At 34.5% G+C, this 10,293-nt stretch overlaps 1 long non-coding RNA gene across 1 annotated transcript; it reads right to left on the bottom strand.

Annotated features, from left to right (window-relative positions):
* Positions 1-3,633: 3,633 nt before the first annotated feature.
* On the bottom strand, positions 3,634-6,745 carry LOC109208215. The gene is made up of 4 exons (XR_002065116.1): positions 6,526-6,745; positions 4,515-4,619; positions 4,103-4,235; positions 3,634-3,873 (listed from the first exon to the last, which is right to left on the bottom strand). It is a non-coding gene; the product is annotated as an uncharacterized LOC109208215 (long non-coding RNA).
* Positions 6,746-10,293: the final 3,548 nt, after the last annotated feature.

Here is a 10,293-nt window from a genome sequence, read left to right on the forward strand (position 1 = left end):
ATAATAATAGCGGAAGTCTAATTCATAAGTCTGAATCAAAACGCGGAATAGTCAACAATAGCCTCTACCCAAGATTTGGTGTCACATTACTCACGATCCACTAAGAATAAACTAAATACAAAGGTCTGAAAGAAATGTAACAGCTGTCTGTCTCGAAAACAATGAGGCAACAGTCACAAGGAAAATATAAAGAAGAGACGCCGGGCCTGCGGACGCCTGCAAGGCTACCTCAGTCTCGTGAATAGGAAAGTCTGCTCCCGAACTACTGATGCTGCTGCTCCTCAAAACCTGGACCTGTGCAAAAATGCACAGAAGTATAGCATCAGCACAACCGACCCCATGTGCTGGTAAGTGTCTAGCCTAACCCCGGCGAAGTAGTGACGAGGCTAGACTGGACATCACATAAACCTGTGCAGTTATAACTATACAGCGGGAATCGAATACCAAGTAATTAACAACATGGGAGGGGAGACATGCTAACGGGAGATACAATATTAGCAGCAATCCAGAGTAACAACTAAAACAACTTAGGTTCATAATGAACAAGGAATCAATACTCAAATACAAACACATAGCCTCGATAGCTGTTGCGGCATGCAACCCGCTCCATAATTACTATTGTTGCGGCGTGCAACCCGCTCCACAAATACCACTGTTGCGGCGTGCAACACGACCCATATCATTTATCATGTATCATTGTTGCGGCGCGCAACCCGATCCTCACCTTTTACCGTTGCGACGTGCAACCCGATCCTCAATATCATTGTTGCGGCGTGCAACCCGACCCTCACATATTATTGTTGCGGCGTGCAACCCGATCCTCAATATCATTGTTGCGGCGTGCAACCCGACCCTCAATATCATTTAACAGTCCGACTCCCCAAACAACAGTCACAATTAAGGGGCATAAAAATAAGTAAACATTTGACAAACATCCCGGCAAGGGAAAGAATCCAACAAGTTCAACCAGACGTTCCGGCAAGGGAATAATCAACAACGTTTTCTCTTTCTTACTTTTCTTATCTCACGATATCACTGGAGCCCAAGCTCCAAGAAATTTCTTATCTCATATTCCGTCACAAACAACAATATAACGACTTCCCGGTAAGGGAACAAAACATCATCTCAAATATTCTGGCAAGGGGATTACTATAACCACATTAGTTCCAACATCTAACCACCACATTAGTTCCAACATCTAACTACCACAGCTATAACCAACCTATTACCACACTTGACCACCTCAGCTATATCTAACTGACTACCACACCCAACCAACCCATCTATAACTATAGTCATCATATGACACAAGGAAAAATTAACCTGAGTGATCCTAGTATCCGTTAAGAACACAATGCAGAGGAATCACAACCCAACAATAGCCCGCCAAGAGGGCAACATAATGATCTCTCCTCTTTCTCGCTTTTACTTCACAATTCTTTTTCACAACTCGAGCAGATGCTCCAGAGGTTCAATTATCACTTATACTTTCGCAGTTCGTTCTACAACTGGAGCTGACGCTCCTCAATGAATCAAGTCATTTCATATACTTTCAATATTCGTATCACAGTTCGAGCCAATGCTCCTAGGAATCAAATTATCATATCACCATTCACATGTTATTCACAATATATGGAAATACTCCAATAAACATGAAATTCACAATAAGTTCATGATAATCACATTATAAGGACTCACGGTCATGCTAGACACCAATGTATAGATACTCGTCACCATGCCTATACATCGTACTCGATCACATAGCAGTTAGCAACAAGACCCAACTCCTATTCCCTCAAGCTAGGGTTAAACCAAACACTTACCTCAAAGCCTTGAAATCCACTTAATCCTCAACTATTGCTTTACCTCGCGGTTCCACCTCCAATTCGCTCGAATCTAATCACAAATTGCTCAATTATTTTAATAAACATTATATGAATCAATTTGGATGCATAAAAAATGAGTTTCCCAAGTTTTTCCCAAAAATTCCAAAATCGCCCCAGAGCCCACGTGGTCAAAACTCGAGGTTCGAACCAAAATCCGGTTACCCATTCCCCCAAGAGTTCAAATATATAATTTGTTTTGAAATCGGACCTTAAATCGAGGTCCAACTCCCCAATTTATGGAAAACCTAGGCTCCACCCAAAAACCCAATTTCACCCATGAAAATCCTTGATTTCAAGTGAAAAACATGTTTAATGATGTTAAAAGTTGAAAGAATTAAGTAAAAATCAACTTACAAATGATCTGGGATGAAGTTTGCTCTTGAAAAATCGCCTATGGTGTTTGGGTTTTGAAAGAATGGTGAAAAGTGATGAAAATTCGACTAAGTATAAAATTTGCTGGGCCTCGGATATGGGAATTGCAACAGGGCTGGGAATTGCGACATTCTTAGTTCGCATTTGCGAACCCATGTCTGGTGGCCAGGTTTCGCTTTTGCGAACATTCGATCGCATTTGCGACCAGGGCCACCTTGCATTTGCGAGCCAATGGATCGCATTTGCGATCCCAAGCCTTTTACCCAGACTTCGCAATTGCGAAGCAATGCTCGCATTTGCGAGCTCGCAATTGCGAGTCTTCCCTTCGCATCTGCGAAAAATTGCAGAAGCCAGCATACCAGATTTTTAAAACATGAGAAATGCAATCCGATGCCTATCCAAAACTCACCCGAGCCCTCGGGGCTCCAAACCAAACATGCATACAACCTCAAAAACATCCTACGGACTTGCTCGTGCGATCAAATCGCCAAAATAACATCAAAATCATTGAATCAAGCCTCAGAACACATGATTTTTTCTTCTAAACTTTCAAACTTGGAACTTATAGTCCGAAACACGTCAAACGACGTCCGATTTCGACCAAACTTTACAGAAAGCGCTTAACACATATTTAAGACTTGTACCGGGCGTCGGAACCAAAATACGAGCCCGATACCATAGTCTTTTAATCAATTTTCATTTCCATTTTCCTTAATAATTTCAGAAAAACAATTTCACGGAAAAATTCATATCTCGGGCTCTAGGCCTCGGAATTCGATTCCGGGCACATGCCCGAGTCCCATATTTTTCTACGGACCTTCCGGGACCGTCCAATCTCGGGTCCGGGTCCGTTTACCAAAAATTTTGACCAAAATCAACTATAATCATATTAATATCAAAATTCTTCAAATTTTTCACGGAATTCACATATTTCAACATAACAGCTTTCCGGCTACGCGCCCGGACTGCGCACGCAAATCGAGGCAAGTAAAAAAATGAGATTTTTAAGGCCTCGAAAGCACGGAATGGATGAGGAAATAGGTGATGACCCTTTGGGTCGTCACAGTTTGCTTAGCTACAAATTTAAAAGTCCATAGCTTAGGGCTAAAGTTTTTGCCACAAACATCTTTTTTGTAGCTAAGATTTCACCTTTTTTACCATGAGATATATAGAATTGTAGCAAAAGATTTTCTTCATTTGCTACAAAAAGAGAAAATGTACAGCTATATTCTTTTTGGTGGCAATTTTATACATGTTTAGCTACAAATTCAAAAAATTCATGGCTACAAATTAAAGAATTTTCCACAAACATTGATAGCCACACAAATTTATATAATGTAGCTAAGAATCAATGCTTTTTATATGTAGAGAACTATAGCAAAATATCTTCAATTGTTTTAATAAATGCAATATCAAATATGTAGAGAATTTTAGTTTGTTTTAAGAAATGCAATACATTAGCAAGACATAACTAAAGGCTCAACAATATCATTCAAAATAAATTACAATAGTAAAAGGTTGCTCTACTCAAACATATCAATATACTTTTACAAGAGAGAAAAAATAGTCACTCATGTCCCAATTGATCTGGATGCTTTCTCTGCTCCTCCATAAGCTGCAATAGCAATTCAAAAAATAATAATTATAAGAAAATGGTGGAATGAAGCATGTCCACATAAAACAACTAGAGTTTACTTGTCATATGAAGTTTTCCTTAAAGAAATCACATATTTTCTAGAATTTGATTATATATAACAACAACAACAACAACAACAACAACAACAACAACAACAACCCAGTATAATCCTACAAGTGGAATTGGGGAGGGTAATATGTACGCATACCTTACCCCCACCATGGGATAGAGAGTTACTTAGAGTTGGATGACTTCGAAATTTTTGTTCTCATCATATATCCAACTTTGCTAGCTTACAATCCATTCCTTTCTTGATTCAACTTAATAACCTCAAAGACCATCTGAAAAGTCAACAAAATAATCATATGATAATTTGAATATCCTATATATCAAAAATTATACTGTCAGCATGAATTTTGGGACACACTGAAATTTTAGAACTTGTAGACATCTCTCTCTCAGAACTTTATATCTATACTTCTTATTGTAAATCTTTCAGCTATTTGCCAATGCAAGATATGATTCATTTAGCAATGGAACTCGCTCGGAGCTCCAGCCTTTCTGAAATCCTCCAAAATGGTTATCTCCATATTCTGGTGTTGATGGACTAGTATATGTACCTGAATTCCTCAATGAAGTATTGTGTTTCCTCATGATGTTTAATTATGGTAAAGTGCAGGCCACATTATAGCTCCCCCACTTATCTGAATCTTGGACTTGTCTTCCTGTCCAGGTGGATGAGATATTTCAAATAGTATGAGATAATAAACCATCAAACCTAAAACTACTTTGAAAAAGTCTTACAACGTTCTAGAGTCTGACCTGTGCAGTTCCATAAAATATTCAGATAATAAACCACTAAACCTAACTAGTTTGAAAAAATTTAAAGGGTTTGTGTCCAACATTAAGACATAGACATATAATTCAAAGTTCCACCTATATACCCAACATTAAACCATATTCCCTAATTTTATCTTCGTGGAAAGTAAAGCTGTTCTGTGGAAATAAAGATACTAAGCTAAGCTCATGATCTCTTGAGTTGTGGTCATTTTTTTTATAGTCCAGAGAACTTAGTCCACAGTCAGTACTCTAAAGCCAGGACCACAGAAAGAGTGGTGAAGGCCAATTACTGCAAATACAACAAACAACAACTATACCTCAATTCCAAGCAAGTAACCAAGTTGGCATAGGCTATATTAGATGTGGCAAAATGGTTAAAAGAAAATAGTTATCCACTCATATTATTCATTAAAAAATGGGTTGGATAATGAACTTTTTTGCAACAGGTCGAATATGGATAAGAACCATATTATCCACTTAGAAAATAGATGACCAGATGGATAACCAATGGATAACTAATGGATTAACTTTTACATTTGTCAAGACTCAAATTGGGGATTCCTCAAGTTTGGAAGACCAGAAATTCTCCCAAAAGTGATCATATTCAAGAAGCCATGGATAATATGAATATCCATATTATTTGCCGGATAACCTGTTTTTTTATCCGTATTAAATATGGTAAGGTCGGATAATTTACTCATTTTCTAAATTGCCCGTTTTCGACCCGCTCATATCCGACCAGCCCGTTTGCCACCCCTAGGCAATACGAATTACTCCAATATTATACTAAATACAAATAAAAAGTAGTGCTAGAAGCTCTCCATAAACGGGTATACAAATTTCTAGACTAAAAGATTCCTTGAAAACACAGTACCTAAAGTAAACGAATTAACATGACTTAATACAGACTAATTGGTATCCTGATAATTGTAAGCAAGCTCACACAGCCGGAGTTAAAGGCAAATTACTGCGACTACCGAAGTTAATTCTATTCGAGTTAAGCAAGCTCACACAGCCAGAGTTAATTCTATTCGATCTATAGAATCAATCATTCCATGTCTATTTACCCAGGCCACTATTTTTCCAGTAAGAAAAGACTTTGACCTTCATTCAGTTTCTCCACATTCATAGTTTGAAATATAAAAGGCATATATTGTGGTAAAAAAATAAGAGCTATAACGGGAAGATGGAAAACAGATAGTTTGCATCATGTCCCCTGCCTTGCTGTTAAACCAACTGTTGGATGGACTCAGACCAAGTAGAGCAGTTTCTGATTTCAAGATTTAATTGTTTTGCAATTAAAACTTTCTCATATTTTCATGGCTTATAAACCTGCAACATTATATAGACTAAGAAAGAGCTAAAAAACGACAATTTAGAGTTCTGACCATTTGAAACAATGTGAATTTTTTTCCTTTTTACATACCAAGCTTCTTACATTATCATGTAATAATCAAGTAAAATATTTGAACTTAGCCTCAAACTGAAAAGTAAATAAATTACAAAACAATACACTCAAGTAGTGCTCTAAGACACTCCGAGATTATGACTTTCTAAAGGAAAATAGACGGCACACCTTTGGCAAGTGAAGAAAAAGATCCACATTTAGATCTGGTTTGGTAACGCAGTGTATAGATCTGGTCTTCAGGGATTTTATTTTACAGAAAACTAAAAAATAATGGAAACCCACAGTAAATCCTAGACCAATACACCATCAAACAATCCACCGTGTATGCGACGAACCAAAATGCATAATACCTACCCAGAAGAAAATTTTGAAGAGTTTCTTACCTTTGACCAGTTAGGTTTTTGGGCGGCGAGGAACTTAGATCGCAACCGTATAAATTTCATACACCTTGTTCGTATGAACTGTACATTGAGTACTAAAACTGCCGAAGATGGCATTTGATGATGCGGCCGAAGCAGCTAAAGAGAGAGTGCCTTTACTCGGATTTTGGGCTTTCTTTTGATATGTAGTGGAAGGGTTTTTTTCTCCTCTAATCTCTCTAAATTAAGACTTTGATTTTTGGCAAAAAACTTAGAGGGAAAAAGTTTGGAGGGAAAACTTATTCTAAACTCATGATTACCCTCCTAAAAATTAGTAGTAAACAGAAACTAGGTAATTAAAAATTATCTTAATATTAGTTATATTGTTATTTCAATTTAATACATCTAATTATATAATTATGCAATTAAAAATATAACTTATTAACATAATAAGACATAAATATGTAGTAATTAAAGTAAAAATATGGAAATCACAAGTAATATTTATATGATAGTATACATTATAATATACAGTTAGACCTCTATATAACGGTTATCTTATTTAACAGCATGTCAATATAGCATGCAAGTTTTTTTTGAAAATGATTTTTAATGTTATATTCTACCCTTTTATAAATAAAAAAATTATTTTTAGTTACAACAACGTCCATCTCAACGACTCCCTATATCAACCTTACTCAAATACTTTTATATTTATAATTTTATAATAGCCATAAACAATCTACTAATTATATTTTATTATAGATAGAACTTTAATACATTCTACATGTTCCCAACTCATCTTTCAGTAACAAAAAATAATCTAGTTATTCTGCCATTTTTCACTCCTTCCACATTATTATTTTTATAATATATTTTTAGATATTTTAATTAATTGGATATAAATATCATTTGATATTTTAAATTAAATAATTTTATTATTTTTTAAAACATAAACAAATTGAGAAATGAGTTTTATGGATAATTTTTGGTGCATAAAAGTTAAATAAGATATTTGTCAAACAATAGCATAGGCGTATAACAACCAATATGTTGGGTTTTAAATATTATTGAGCTTCAGAATATGATTAGTTTTAAATACCACGGGGGAGGCTAATAATTCTCATATATGTAACTAGATCTCACCCGATGATATGTAACATCTTTGTTTCAATTAATTTATTGCGGCTAAAAGATTATAATTACCATGATGACTTCAAATGCATAACAATCAATATGATTAGCTTTAAAACTTATTATAGTTATAGATTCGTAGCCATATCAATTGTAACTTTTGCCACGATTTAATATCGTAATTTTTTTCTTTGTTTTAACCATGTTCTTGTATATATTTGGAGCCTTTAGTCATTTATCAGAACTAAATGCACCAAAACCATCATAAAGTTCTTCAATGTAATATATGAGAAATTATTTGAAAATATATTATTAGATATATGAAATCATTCCGGGTTCTTATTAAAAGTAATTGAGGACCATATACACAGATACATCCACAACTATCAGAGTCTTCAATATATGAAGACTTACTTAAAAAAGTGATTAAATAATAAATTTTCTAAGTACTTACTTAAAAGTAATAAAGGTCCAGACATACATAAATATCTCTACAGTGTTATAAATTTTGAATTTTACATAATTAACATCCAAAAATAAGAAGGTGCAATAAAATATAAGTTTGATAAAACTAAGAAGTCAATTGCTAAGTCTTGAGGCCACAAATAGGCATAAAAAAGATTTATTATTGAAGATTAGTTTTTGCAATTTAATTTTTGTTATTTGAAAATTAATTAATATTTCAATTTATACACTTAATATTTTTTCTATCATTTTGTAAAAATCTAACTTTCATAGTTATAATTATTTTTCATAAACTAATGACTAGTTAGGAAATTCCATCTTAGGAATAAATCTGTGGCTAATTTAACTCATACTGCCACAACTCTTTATAACTTGAGACAGTAAATATTTATTTAGCTACAATATTTTGTTTTAAACAATATGTTATAGCTAAAAGGTTACTATTGCTATAATAACTTTATTTCGTGGCAAAAACCTAATGCTTGGCTACAAAATTCTACCATAGCAATAAATTTGTGGCTATATCATTTAACTACTGCCACAATTTTTTTTAACTTGAAGCAGAAATATTCGTTTAGCTACAACATATCGTTTCAAATAATTTATTGTAGCTAAAAGGTTACTATAGCTACGGTAACTTTTGACGTGTGGCAAAGACTTACGACTAGCTATGAAATTCTATTGTAGCAATGAACTTGTAGCTATTTAGATAGTTATTGCCACGATTATTAGTAATTATAGCAAATATGAGAAATTAGCTTTGCCAATTAAATGTTCGTAGCTAAGAAATTTTACAATTTTGGTAATAGCCATAAAATTTTATCTTTTGTGGCTATTGCTAGGCATTAGCCACGATTCTTAAATTCATAGCTAAGGTTTCGTAGCTACAAATACATAATGCAGTAGTGACATGAGTACTGTTTTTGTGTCAAACAAATAAATTCTTCTTGTCCTCTATATATAGTAGTATCAATCAAATAATAAGAACAGATTAAAAAAAACAAGATGCAACTCCTAGCCAATTAAGTGATACTAAATTAATTAACAGAGAATTAATGATCATATTTCAGAGGAATGGATATAGGGGAATTGATCAAATGTGACAAAAATGGACAAATTATGTTGGCAATTCACGAAGTTGATGCAAGATTTATTCTGTAACATTATAGGTAGTTGAAGAAGCTGAACGAGTGCTCGAGCTGACGCGTTTGTTATTTTGGCGCGAGTACTGTGAGTAGTAATCTTACCGCAATTTTTATTTTCATAACCTGCATCGTTTATACATTATTTTAAAAATAAAATATGTTACCGAATGTTTGAAATTACATGTGGGACAAGTCTCTTACTTGATATGGTACTGAATAGTTTCCTTGAGATGTTTATAGTTATTTAAAATGTTCTTTCTGTTACTAGACATGTTTTACTATTACTAGAGATATGATTACCGTTACCGAAATTGGATTACATGATTTGATAAAAATTAAAATGCCCTGTACTGTATTGAAAATTCTTCCATGTGAAGATTTACTGTTTACAAAGAAAAATATGAATGGGAGGAGACTTTGAAGGATCCCGTAGCTAACGGCGGGTTCGTTAGACCTGGTGCACCTTGTATTTATTGATTACCGAGTACAGTTAGAGCCCTTCTAGTGGGAATGTAGAACTAGCATACAATTACAGTTTTCCCTCGAGTAGGGACCTACAGTTATATTTGACTCCTCTCTAAGAAGGGGTGCACAGAGTGATACAGATTACATGATCATTTCCTGGTAACCTCCCAAAGATAAAGATTTGATATGACACAGTATTTACCGAGTTTATTATTGAATTGTTAAATTGATTTTATTGCAGGAAACACATGATGAGACTGATTATTTTTACTGTTTTAAAAAGGGCATTTTATTTTGTGATTATTATACAAGCTTGATTTCTGACTTGTTCGTAATTAAAAACGGTTGTGGTTAAGTATTATTACTCACTGAGCTAGCGACTCACTCCCCGCTATTATTTTACAGAAACAACAGTAGACGCAGGCAAGGATTCCGTTAATTAGAGTACACGAGTTGGCAGTTCCTGGTGAGCCCCGCATTATTCGCGTGGGCAAAGTTATTTATTTGTTATAGTCTCTTTCTTGAAACTCTTAGAGTCGCTCCATAGTCATTTTTATGAGTGTCATAGGTATTCTTTTATTGA

Source organism: Nicotiana attenuata, unplaced genomic scaffold (genome assembly GCF_001879085.1).
Source record: "Nicotiana attenuata strain UT unplaced genomic scaffold, NIATTr2, whole genome shotgun sequence".
Classification (NCBI taxonomy): domain Eukaryota; kingdom Viridiplantae; phylum Streptophyta; class Magnoliopsida; order Solanales; family Solanaceae; genus Nicotiana; species Nicotiana attenuata.